The following is a 13,467-nucleotide window of genomic DNA, read 5'->3' as shown; positions in this document are numbered from 1 at the left end:
GAATATCACCCGATTCTTAAAATTGATCCTTAAAATTTAATTTAGCATAAAATGGACACCTGACAGGCCCTTTCGTGTCACTTTAATTGAAGAAGTCGTGTAAAAAGGAAATAATTAGTTTTTTCCTTCAAGATCCAACCATAGCTGAGTGAGTCCACTAAATACTTTTGTTTTTCAATCCAGGTCAGGATATTTGGTATTGATGGTCGTTGCAGCGGTAGCGCTAACTAACGCTTCTCTGTCGTATAAAACATCTCTGAGAAACACTAATTCGGTCGCCGTTGGTGAAATCGGTGAAGAAAGGTCATTGACTTATTTGAACGAAGCAGAATTGAATGGACGATGCTGCACACTCAGCGGCGTAAGTTGTTTGTGTTCATTTTGGAATTATTTCTTTTGTTTTGAAAAACTATTTCCACAGTGTGAGGATTTATGTACCTGTACGGAACTGGTGTGTTATGCCAATAGCACACATTGTTGGTGTTGGTGAACGAACGGTTAAAAGTTGGCATCACAACTGGCAACGAGCTTTACCATTATTTTTTTTACATTTCTTTGTTTGATCAAATAAAATCTTCAGATAACCACACAACAGATTTTATTGTTATGTGTCCTGACTCAGCAAGCATTTTCTAATGACTAAATAGCATTAATAATAAGGTCTCAAGACCACGTCTTAACTGGAACATAACAAATTTTGTAAGATGGAATCAGTGAAAGGCTCAAAGTACTAGTGACCCTGAAACTGGCGTAAAAAAGTGTCTCTCGTATTTTTTTTGACTGAAAAACAAAGTTGTTGGAGCTACCAACAAGTGAGTTGTAAATAGGCAAGCAGGAAGAATAGTTTCATCAGTCGATCTTTGGCTGTTGAACAGTAAACATCTCCACCAACTTTCTATCAGTTTCGTAGTCAACTACCAAATTATCGAATTATAAATAGGCAAGCAGCCTAAATAATTTCATCAGTCGGTGTGCAGCTCTCAAACAGTTAACATCTCTACCACCTCTCTATCAGCATGGTAGTCAACTACCAGTTTGGTAGTCAACTACCAAAAATTCAAGATCTAAATAGGCAAGCAGGCAGAATAATTTTGTCAGTCAGTGCGCAGTTCTCGAATAGTAAACATCTCTGCCGAAAATTACGTTTGGTAGTCAATTATAATATTGGTAGTTAGCTCTCAGCTTACTTACTTACTTACTTAGGCGGGCACTACAACCTACTATTGGTTTTGGCCTCTTCCAGCAATCTTCTCCAATCGGACCTATTCCGCACCAACGTTCTCCAGTCGCTCACTCTTAGTACTTTTAGATCAGACTCAATTGCATCTTTCCATATCGATCTTGGTCTTCCTGGTCTGCGTCTTCCATCGGGATTTGTATTTAGCAGTTTCAGTGGTACACGTTCCTCGTTCATTCTTTGTACATGACATAAACTGAAGTTAGGTCTGGACAACCAGACTGCAGAAATAAGACGTAGGATCGGTCTTGCATGGGCAGCGTTCGGAAAACTCAGACTAATTTTCAAAAGCAAAATGAATAATAGTCTGAAACGCAAAGTTTTCGACACTTGTGTCCTTCCAGTGCTCACTTATGGAGCGGAAACGTTAACTTTAACGAAAGCATCCGAAGATAAATTGAGAGTGACGAATCAATGGATTCGACAACAAACCAGGGTCGTTGATGTCATGGAAAGAATAGCATCTCTGAAATGGAGCTGGGCGGGACATATTGCAAGAAGGACAGACGAACGTTGGACCAAAAAGATCATGAACTGGCGACCATATAAAAGACGAGCTATAGGTAGACCACCAGAGAGATGGACAAACGGAATTAAGAATATTGCAGGTACAAACTGGCAGCAAATGGCAATGGATTGTACGAAATGGAAAGAAGTTGGAGAGGCCTACATCCAGCAGTGGATAGAAACAGGCTGAAAAAGAAGAAGAGAAGAAGAAGACATGACCGAGCCATCTTAATCGATTGATTTTGATGAATTTGACTATATCAGGCTCCTTGTAAAGCTGATGCACCAAGCTTCCGATCCATATGCTACAACTTTTTCTAAAAGAAAAAAGACTAAAAATCTGTTGTGTGGTTATCTGAAGATTTTATTTGATCAAACAAAGAAATGATTTTTTTTAAAGAAATGTAAAAAAAATGGTAAAGCTCGTTGCCAGTTGTGATGCCAACTTTTAACCGTTCGTTCACCAACACCAACAATGTGTGCTATTGGCATAACACACCAGTTCCGTACAGGTACATAAATCCTCACACTGTGGAAATAGTTTTTCAAAACAAAAGAAATAATTCCAAAATGAACACAAACAACTTACGCCGCTGAGTGTGCAGCATCGTCCATTCAATTCTGCTTCGTTCAAATAAGTCAATGACCTTTCTTCACCGATTTCACCAACGGCGACCGAATTAGTGTTTCTCAGAGATGTTTTATACGACAGAGAAGCGTTAGTTAGCGCTATCGCTGCAACGACCATCAATACCAAATATCCTGACCTGGATTGAAAAACAAAAGTATTTAGTGGACTCACTCAGCTATGGTTGGATCTTGAAGGAAAAAACTAATTATTTCCTTTTTACACGACTTCTTCAATTAAAGTGACACGAAAGGGCCTGACAGGTGTCCATTTTATGCAAAATTAAATTTTAAGGATCAATTTTAAGGATATTTAACCAATAATTATCAATATTACTGAAAGCTATCAAAATATATTGGAATTTTAATTTTTGGTCAATGTTAACACTTGAGGCGATTTCCAATAATTTTAAATCACCAAAACTAGGCTCTACGTGCTTTTGTCCGTCGTAGGGTGGATTTTAAAGTTTTAGAGTAATTCTTTATTTTGAATTTAAAATTACAGGCTTTAACATTTCAAATGTCTCACTGTCAAATGTTTCTGAGAATTTCATTGTGTCATTGCGAATTCACAATGGCATTCTTTAAAAAAAAAGGACAGTGAGACATTTGAAATGTTAAAGCCTGTATTAAATCACTTGAGGCTTACTTTTTCGAATTGTATACTCACATTTTGAAAGCCATTTTTTCACTTTATAGTTTGTTTTAAATTTGAAAATTTAAAGTTTTTTGTATGTGCAAGCAGAACTTAAGAATCCGCAATTATGATTCACTCTGAAGAAAGTGTCTCTATTTATACAAAAAAAAAATAAATAAAATAATCTATCGATCCCCTATGACGTGAAAGTAGCATCGATAGCCTCTTTAGATTGTGATTTTCATATTTTTCAAGTGTGAACGGCTTATCAAAAGTGTGTTATTTTTCTTCGTGAGATGCTATCATATTCCTAGAATTTCGATTCGACTGAAAAATGAAGATGATTGGCAATGGACACTAATCTGTCGTTGTATTTTGATGGAAACAATAATAAGACGAACTTTCTTGATTGATGACGAAAATACTTGCGACCTCTGCTGGCAACACGTATATTGCTTATTACTGGACAGTTGCATGTACAATAAATACAATACGAACGGTTAAGAATTGAGGCCGCTTCCAAATAATCCCAAATAATCTTTTACAATCTAAAGGAATTTAAATCAAAAACGAAAATGCATTAGAGTTGGGACATTTCAAAAGAATTTTTTGATTTCGTGGGCTTTAAAAGGTCCTAGATTTAGGTACATGGCTCATTGGACAGCACTAAACGGGCACTAAATGATAGGCCTAAGCTTAAAACAGCACTAAATGGTGGCGGTTGCAACGACATGTACCCAGATAAAGCGCTTTCTTTCATTGAAAATTACATGAGATAAACTCTCTCGTTTATTTTTTGTAGGGAAAAAAAATGAAAACTCAGACCCAATTTGAATCTGTGTAGCTGCTTGATAGATGTCTTGATTTCATTGAATGTCGATCAATTTTGTAAATGATTCTTCAGATTAAATTCACAGATTTTAAATTTGAGAATAGGCTCAAGGCATTTAAACAACACGAAAATATAACAGGATGAAGGTACGCTTCGGTGTGACGCAAGTCCACTTTCAAAACTTAAAACAAAAAAAATGGGGAGCATATTTACAGCAACTTTTTGGCTTCCCCTCCTTAACTACAACGTATTCCAAACTTAGATATTTCCATACGAATTCAACGAGCTATCACACGATAAAGTTGGTTACGATTTGGATGAGAAATTTAATTTCAAAATTTTGGTTTTTGAATGAAAATAAGTACGTTTTTTCAGATAACTGAAATCGCCTACATTAGTTAGTTCCTATGGAAAAGAGGATCCAGCAACTCCTAAACGTTTCTATAGATTTTCCTGAAATTTCGGTTAGAGGCTAATAATGGCCCAAAAATAAGAATGGAATTTTCAAAAGTTGGAAAAAACCCATACTTTGGGAGCTGGAGCTCTCCAAAGTCTCCATACAAATGTGTGTGCGTTGTATATTTTGGTGCATGATATGGATGGTCATGTGGAGAAAGGTCTGTGTTGTTGTGGGATGTGTTTCTTGTTGGAAAATGTGGGGATCATTAAGTATTAACTTCCACTAGGTTGGTTCCTACATTTTGGGATGACAACTGATTCCTCTGGCACTACCTAACTTTCCATCGGATTTTTCGATGGATTGGGGTTATTTTCGATATAATTGAGGTGTTCGTAGGTTGGTTCCTAAATTTTGGGATGACAGATGATTCCTCTGGCACTTCCTATTTTGGTTATTTTCGATATAAGTGAGGTGTTCGTAGGTTGGTTCTTGGGATTCAGACTGATTTCTCTAGAATTTTTTTTAACTTACACAAGAATTTTTGATGTTGTCGACATGACATGCTTCCAAACTTAGTGATATCAGTCAAAACACCCTTTAAGGGTAAATGTGACGCAAGTTACTTATCTCCTTATCTTACCTACAAAATAACTGATATCGCTGAGGGTGACGCATTCTGCGCTTGTGCGCAAAAGGATTCTCAACAAACAATTGATCCAAAAAATTTGAGAAAGAAAATTTTACAAAAAGAAATTGCGGCACTATTGTTAGAAAAATGATTAAAATAGAGAAAAATACGTCATGAAAGAATGGAATTCTATGGGAAGAAACCCAAAAAAGTGCACATGGTCATTATGTTCTCAGCTCTAGAACTTAAGTATCCTGAAGGATTTCTGACGTTTTATTGGGTTCTTTTCTGGACTTTTGGAATTATTGAGATGGTTCCTAAAATTCTAGAGCTGAGAATGTCCACTTGAATGGTTATTCTCTACTTTCAGTAGAGTGACGATATATGTTCAATCTTCATGAAAATATAATTTATTTACATTATCATGTGATGGATGCATTAGTTGAGTTACGGTTTCTTTTCTCCGACCAAAGCAACCTGCCTTTTTTTAATTTAATTAAATTAGTGACTTTTTCGTTTTAAGACTTGAAATACTTGATCTAATTTCAAATATTTTAGTTGCGATTGAAATGAAGTGTTTATGACCCCAAAAAAACACCAATCTAATCTTCAAATATTCTGCATTAATTTTTTGCTTGATTGCATGGTACATTGTACCAGACTGAATAATGCCGGCTGATAGAAAGATAATTATTTTAACATTTTTAAGATAAAACGAATTGCGTTTTTGAAAATCAAACAGTAGTTATAAATGAAATGCACGAAATTTCCTTTCAGTTAGTCATAAAATTTTGGTAACTCGAGCGCCAGCTACAATATTAATTTAAGTTAAGAGACCAACGAGTACCTAAACATTAGAAAAATGTTGCGCTTCGATTCATTCAAGGTAACTTATAGGTATAGGTAACATTGAATGTTGTGAAAGTACTTCATTACATCAGGTACCAATTTGGTGATAAGAGCAACTTCCAGAGTGCGTTTAACAGTAACAAGCTTGTAACTGTCTTTTTGACAAGCAAAGAGTTTGTATGTGTACTACATTTGTCGACAAACAGTTATCAAACCATGCTGCTCCAAAAAACACGAGTTAGCGAACATCACAAAATAGACTTTTTCAGTTCGAAAAAAGACTGGACGGTCTGGAGTGATGAATTGACAGCTGACAGCTGTGATCGGTTCGCTTTTGATCACTTTCGTTCACTTTTTATTCAACGAAAGTGAACGGTAGTAATCAAAAACGAACCGATTACAGCTGTCAGTTCTTCACAGCAGACCATATAATCTTCTTTTTTTTCAACGAATTACTAATGTCAGAGGTCTATTTGTTTCTGAACTAACTTCACTGCAATGACGTTTCATGGAAAATCAGAGTGAAGTTATTTCACCTGAAAATAGAGCATGAAGAATGAAGTACTGAAAAAAAATTGTGGTGACTTTACCTATTAGCTTCCATACTATGCACGAGACTAAAAGCATCTCTTAACGAGTGGGAAAATTGGCTTGGCTCTTTTTTTTGCCTTGTGGTTAATTATGTTGTTTGTGCAGGACATAATAAGGAAGAAAATTTTCCATCAAAACAACATTAATTCAACATCAAAAAGTTTACTTTTTAGCTGGCAAAGGATTCGTTTCTTTGGTGACATACGTCAGTCACTAGGTAGGTGCAAAGGACAAAATATAGTAAGGGGAAAGTACCTCAGAAAAGGGATATGGTTGAAGACAAAACCTCTTCTGCTTGATTTGCGACGTCATAATTTTTTTGTCTCACGCAATTTATGAGTGTGTCTCCTTGGATATTAGGGAATGTCAGATTGTTCGAACAGAAACGGAATGTCCAACACAAACGGAAACAAAAACGATTTTTTTTTGGGACAATGTAGCTTTGCCAAAGAAAAATTCGCTTCTGTTTCCGTTTGTGTTGGACATTCCGTTTCTGTTCGAACAATCTGACGTTCCCTATTTATTAGGATTAGGAAACGTCAGAATTCCTGAACAGAAAATACAAACGGAAAGGGAATCTTTGACAGATTTATCGAAAAATAATTAAATTCTCACTGCCGTTAAACAAAATGCCGTTGTGTGCATGCGCTTCTCAGGATTCCAGTAAACTAATTGTTTTCTCAATCAGACCAATATTTTCCTAGAGATAAGACTTTGATACCATTAATACAAACTATTTCAAACACCGAGTTGTGGAAGCAGACCAAATGCGAGGAAATGAAGCCAATGATCAAACGAAGGAAGTGGATCTGGATCTTTCACACCATTCGGCGGCCTGCTGGAAGGCTGCTAGGACTTTCGCGCCGCGTCATTCACAATAATTGACAAAATGACACATTTTGTATAAGGAAGATGTCACTTTGTGAATGATTGTGAATGACACGGCGCGAAATTCCTCAACACCTGCTGGAAGCATCGCGAAAACCGCATTTGAATGGAACCCGCAGAGGACGCGAAAGAGGGGTAGACCGAAAACCACATGGAAGCGAACAGTCGTCAACGAAGCGAGGGAAGCCGAGAAAGGATGGACGGAAGTCACGGCATTCGCAATGAACCGAATACGATGGCGAAGTTCTGTGGACAACCTATGCTCCCTCGCGGAGTAAGGAAGCAGTGATGATGAATATAAATATCACTTTTGGAAATTCTTATCGCGACGTAGTTAATCATGCACTACACTTTTCTATCGCATTGACGAATATGAGAGAGCGAAATAGACAAAATATTGACTTACGCCTTGTTGTAATTTTTTCATCGATGTTGGTCCGATTGAGAAAACAATTAGTTTACCAAACTCCGAACACAATGGCAATCCTAGCAGTCGGAATTTAATTATTTTGCAGTGAATCTGTCAAACCTGCCCTTTCCGTTTGTGTTTCCGTTTGGAATTTCTGGTCTGAAAATCTGACGTTCCCTATTAATGTGTTCTATTTTACTGTCCACCACATGAGAAAGTTGATAAAAAAAATTCACGAAAAATAAATCAACGAGCCATCAGAACAGTCGGAGCGTTTGCTGCGACTGAGCCCCGTACAAACCCGTATATCTATTGCGTACGTGACCCTAGTGCGTCTGTCACCCTACTTTGACCGTAAGCCTATGCGCCGGTTAAATTAGTTAAAGTAAAATTATTATGTAATGTGTACATCTTAGAAATTGCGCATAGCGCAATTACGAAGCCCCGTACGACGTTCCTTTCAAATAAAACAAAAATTTCTAATAGCCCTAAAATGTTAATTTATTGAGTATAAATACACATAGGGCCTAGTATCGGCCTCAGTCCGAGGATCCAATTTTATTTTTTTCAACTACATTTTATTCGGCCTTTGATTACCTTCCAAATGAAACAAAAATTACGAAAAACGGATGAAATTTGCTCGAGTTATATGTAAAATACACATAGGGCCCTAGTAGCGGCCTTAGTCCAAGGACCCAAATTTATTTTTTTTTCAACTACATTCTATTCGGCCTTTGATTACCTTCCAAATGAAACAAAAATTACGAAAAACGGATGAAATTTGCTCGAGTTATATGTAAAATACACATAGGGCCCTAGTAGCGGCCTTAGTCCGAGGACCCAAATTTAATTTTTTTTCAACAACATTCTATTCGGCCTTTGATTACCTTCCAAATGACACAAAAATTACGAAAAACGAATGAAATTTACTCGAGTTCAATGTAAAATACACATAGGGCCCTAGTAGCGGCCTTAGTCCGAGGACCCAAATTTAATTTTTTTTCAACAACATTCTATTCGGCCTTTGATTACCTTCCAAATGAAACAAAAATTACGAAAAACGGATGAAATTTACTCGAGTTCTATGTAAAATACACATAGGGCCCTAGTAGCTTTTCACTTCTAAGGCCCAAACTCACGGTCCACTCACCCGATTTTAAAAAGTATTGTTCTGAGTATTGTTCTACATCTATGATTTCTCTTAGATCGTGTCTTTATTCAAAGAAATCGATGGTGTTGTACAGCGGCTAACTGTTCAACTTCAATTAGCAGCAAAAAATCATCACGGAAAAAAATTCAATTATTCGAAGCAAATTTAATGTTGAAAATTGGGTTCGAATATTTAAATATTTGTCACAAATATTTACAATATTTATGAGAAATAAATTCAAAATTATTTGTGACAAATATTTTAAATTATTTGTCACAATTTTTTTTAAATATTTATGACAAATAATTTTGAATTTATTTCTAATAAATAATTTAAATATTTGTTGCATAAAATATGTGTCACAAATATTTAAAATATTTATAACAAATAATTTAAAATTATTTTATATTTTATATATTTGTCACAAATAAATTGCAAATTTATTTGTTACAAATATTTACATATTTGTGCCAAATATTTATATATTTGTAGAAAATAATTGTTGACAATTTTTTTTCCCTGATGCTTATTCGTGTTTCCAATATCGTCACTTCAAGTGCTGATAAAACTTCTTGTAAAAAATTTGCTAAATGTGTGAAGCAGACGGTCTTTCTACAGATTTGAGTATTCAAAGACCATCGATTTGTTTGAATAGAAACACGATCTAAGAGAAATCATAGATGTAGAACAATACTCAGACTCAAAATAAATTTACATTTTTCCGTCCGCGAATTCTTCCTACGAAATCTAAGTTTCCTACTATTAAAATGATATCTGCCAAAAATGTAAGAAACTTAACATGCAAAAATATGTAGCTGTGGAAAAAATCATTCAAATTTCAAATCTTTTAATGCGCCGGGTAATTAAACGCATCCTTTACTATCTGACAGATTGAAATTTTGAAATGTCTCGAAATACTAAAAACTGTGCATTTCATTTTTGAACAGCCTGTACAACTTTTTCTCAAAGAAAAAAGACTAAAAATCTGTTGTGTGGTTATCTGAAGATTTTATTTGATTTGTAAAACAATGTCTCATGTACACTTAAAATTTTCAAAAATCAATAATAAAAAACTGTTATCAAACAAAGAAATGATTTTTTTTAAAGAAATGTAAAAAAATGGTAAAGCTCGTTGCCAGTTGTGATGCCAACTTTTAACCGTTCGTTCACCAACACCAACAATGTGTGCTATTGGCATAACACACCAGTTCCGTACAGGTACATAAATCCTCACACTGTGGAAATAGTTTTTCAAAACAAAAGAAATAATTCCAAAATGAACACAAACAACTTACGCCGCTGAGTGTGCAGCATCGTCCATTCAATTCTGCTTCGTTCAAATAAGTCAATGACCTTTCTTCACCGATTTCACCAACGGCGACCGAATTGGTGTTTCTCAGAGATGTTTTATACGACAGAGAAGCGTTAGTTAGCGCTATCGCTGCAACGACCATCAATACCAAATATCCTGACCTGGATTGAAAAACAAAAGTATTTAGTGGACTCACTCAGCTATGGTTGGATCTTGAAGGAAAAAACTAATTATTTCCTTTTTACACGACTTCTTCAATTAAAGTGACACGAAAGGGCCTGTCAGGTGTCCATTTTATGCAAAAATAAATTTTAAGGATATTTAACCAATAATTATCAATATTACTGAAAGCTATCAAAATATATTGGAATTCTAATTTTTGGTCAATGTTAACGATTGAGGCGATTTCCAATAATTTTAAATTAGCTCTACGTGCTTTTGTCCGTCGTAGGGTGGATTTTAAAGTTTTAGAGTAATTCTTTATTTTGAATTTAAAATTACAGGCTTTAACATTTCAAATGTCTCACTGTCAAATGTTTCTGAGAATTTCATTGTGTCATTGCGAATTCACAATGGCATTCTTTAAAAAAAAAGGACAGTGGGACATTTGAAATGTTAAAGCCTGTATTAAATCACTTGAGGCTTACTTTTTCGAATTTTATACTCACATTTTGAAAGCCATTTTTTCACTTTATAGTTTGTTTTAAATTTGAAAATTTAAAGTTTTTTGTATGTGCAAGCAGAACTTAAGAATCCGCAATTATGATTCACTCTGAAGAAAGTGTCTCTATTTATACAAAAAAAAATAAATAAAATAATCTATCGATCCCCTATGACGTGAAAGTAGCATCGATAGCCTCTTTAGATTGTGATTTTCATATTTTTCAAGTGTCAACGGCTTATCAAAAGTGTGTTATTTTTCTTCGTGAGATGCTATCATATTCCCAGAATTTCGATTCGACTGAAAAATGAAGATGATTGGCAATGGACACTAATCTGTCGTTGTATTTTGATGGAAACAATAATAAGACGAACTTTCTTGATTGATTGATTGATGACGAAAATACTTGCGACCTCCGCTGGCAACACGTATATTGCTTATTACTTGACAGTTGCATGTACAATAAATGCAATACGAACGGTTAAGAATTGAGGCCGCTTCCAAATAATCCCAAATAATCTTTTACAATCTAAAGGAATTTAAATCAAAAACGAAAATGCATTAGAGTTGGGACATTTCAAAAGAATTTTTTGATTTCGTGGGCTTTAAAAGGTCCTAGATTTAGGTACATGGATCATTGGACAGCACTAAACGGGCACTAAATGATAGGCCTAAGCTTAAAACAGCACTAAATGGTGGCGGTTGCAACGACATGTACCCAGATAAAGCGCTTTCTTTTATTGAAAATTACATGAGATAAACTCTCTCGTTTATTTTTTGTAGGAAAAAAAAAATGAAAAGCTAAGGCCCAAACTCACGGTCCACTCACCCGATTTTAAAAAACTTTTTTTTCCTGGATTGGTATTGACAATACCTATCATTTGCCGTGTCATTTACATTTCCATCGTTTATTTTGCCATAAATATCACCAAAAGACCTTAAATCACTTAGGTGGCCCTAACTCACGAAGGGCCGACCCGAATATGCCCATCTTCGAACTTAGCCTCACTATTTCGACTATCTTTCAGGGGAAAAAAATTTTTTGAAATCGGATTTGATTTACTCAAGATATCGACGTGACAGACAGACGGACAGACGGCCCAAATTTTTATTGCGGATTCGTCATCTATGAACATAGGCAAACACTTTGCCCTTACCGTCTGCTTCGAATTCCATCAATTACACACGGCATCGTAATCCTATAAGCCCCTTCGTACTTCGTACGGGGCTAAAAATATTCCACATGATTCAAAGATCAATTTCACAGGGGGTAAACTGTTTTTTACCAATGTTCAACTTTCGCATAGAGGCAGTGAATTTATTATCTTTGTTCACGACCGATCCAGTGCTCAAATTCACACAATTGAACAGTTGTGATGTTATAATACTTGATGACCTGCGTTTAAAAGAAAACTTCTTATTTCTCGTACTGGAATGGTTTTTGCACATTATAATTAAATTTCCTTTTTTTGAAGATTGTCCTCATACAATTTGTTGCACTTGTGGCATTGCTTACCATAGTTCAAGGACAGCAAGGAGCATTTCTATCATTTTGTGATCATGCGGGTGGATCATGCCCTGCATGTCCTGAATGTGTTCACGTTGTCGCACCATTTGGAGTCTGTGAAAACACAACTTTTAATCAGACGATAATTTTCGTAAATGGTGGTATGTGTAACCTTTATACAATTTCGAACTGTGGACCTTGCGTCGTGGGCACTTGTATGGCTCTCGGTAATGAATATCAAGGAGCCTCATCGGCACCTTTTCGAAGCTATCTTTGTATTTGAAGCCTAGAAATTAATTGTTGAATGTTGTTGTGCTCGTGACAAATATAATGTACAAAATATTCAGAATTGCTAATTATAAACAGGAGATAATTAAATTAAAATTGGAGATTTACCATCTGGGTCTATGAATATTCTATTCTGATATTGAGTCATGCCCGCCAGGGCCTATTTTAAGGAAATTAAATTTCCAAAAATTCTCAAATTATTCCATCACTTTTCGTCATTTCATCTAAAAACACAACAGATTGCATCGTAAATGTTGTTTTTACTGCATTTTTAGTTGTTTCTCATGTCTTTGAGCTTAACTGATTACTTCGGAATGAGATCTAACAGAAAACAAAATTTGGAAATCTTAAGAATTTTTGTGAAATTTGTGAAATTTTGGGAAATTAAATTCCTTAAAATAGACCCTGATGCCCGCACGTTATTAAGCTGGCGTCCACTACCAAAAATGTTTTAGATTTTTTTTTTGTGGACGTCGGTGCAAATTTACGTAGAAACTTTTTGACTCCATCCCCACTACCTTCACCTACTTCCAAAGTATTTGGGCATCTAGGCATCCATACGAGTTTCATGTTTCAAAATCTTCTGGAAGAAGTTGATCAACTTTTTCGACAAACTTTGGAAAATATTTGCAACATTAAAATGACCCCGAAAGTTTGGAGACAAACATCGTTACCTTATTCATTGGCTGGAATTGGCATAAGAAAACTTGAAGATTTGGCGATTCCCGCATATCTTTCTTCAATTTTTCAATCAAAAAATTTATCAAATGTTTATTAGGTCAATTGAATTTGGACATCGTTGACACTGAAATTAAAAAACTGATCGATGATCTGCCGTCCAGCCTGGTATACCAGACACAGAAGCAAAACGTGAAAACCAAACAAATTGGGATTACCCGAATATGAAATTAATTTTCGAAACATTGTTGAGCAATGCTGACCAA

The 13,467-nt window shown here is 35.4% G+C and overlaps 3 long non-coding RNA genes across 3 annotated transcripts; 1 reads left to right on the top strand and 2 right to left on the bottom strand.

Annotated features, from left to right (window-relative positions):
* Positions 1-2,096: 2,096 nt before the first annotated feature.
* Positions 2,097-3,124, bottom strand: LOC119075932. Its single transcript, XR_005087503.1, has 3 exons — positions 3,042-3,124; positions 2,334-2,511; positions 2,097-2,273 (listed from the first exon to the last, which is right to left on the bottom strand). It is a non-coding gene; the product is annotated as an uncharacterized LOC119075932 (long non-coding RNA).
* Positions 3,125-5,620: 2,496 nt separating this feature from the next.
* Positions 5,621-12,577, top strand: LOC119075921. The gene is made up of 2 exons (XR_005087492.1): positions 5,621-5,754; positions 12,204-12,577. It is a non-coding gene; the product is annotated as an uncharacterized LOC119075921 (long non-coding RNA).
* Positions 9,903-10,818, bottom strand: LOC119075933. Its single transcript, XR_005087504.1, has 3 exons — positions 10,736-10,818; positions 10,051-10,228; positions 9,903-9,990 (listed from the first exon to the last, which is right to left on the bottom strand). It is a non-coding gene; the product is annotated as an uncharacterized LOC119075933 (long non-coding RNA).
* Positions 12,578-13,467: the final 890 nt, after the last annotated feature.

Source organism: Bradysia coprophila, unplaced genomic scaffold (assembly GCF_014529535.1).
Source record: "Bradysia coprophila strain Holo2 unplaced genomic scaffold, BU_Bcop_v1 contig_232, whole genome shotgun sequence".
Taxonomy (NCBI): domain Eukaryota; kingdom Metazoa; phylum Arthropoda; class Insecta; order Diptera; family Sciaridae; genus Bradysia; species Bradysia coprophila.
This window is presented reverse-complemented; position numbering and strand designations above follow the sequence as displayed.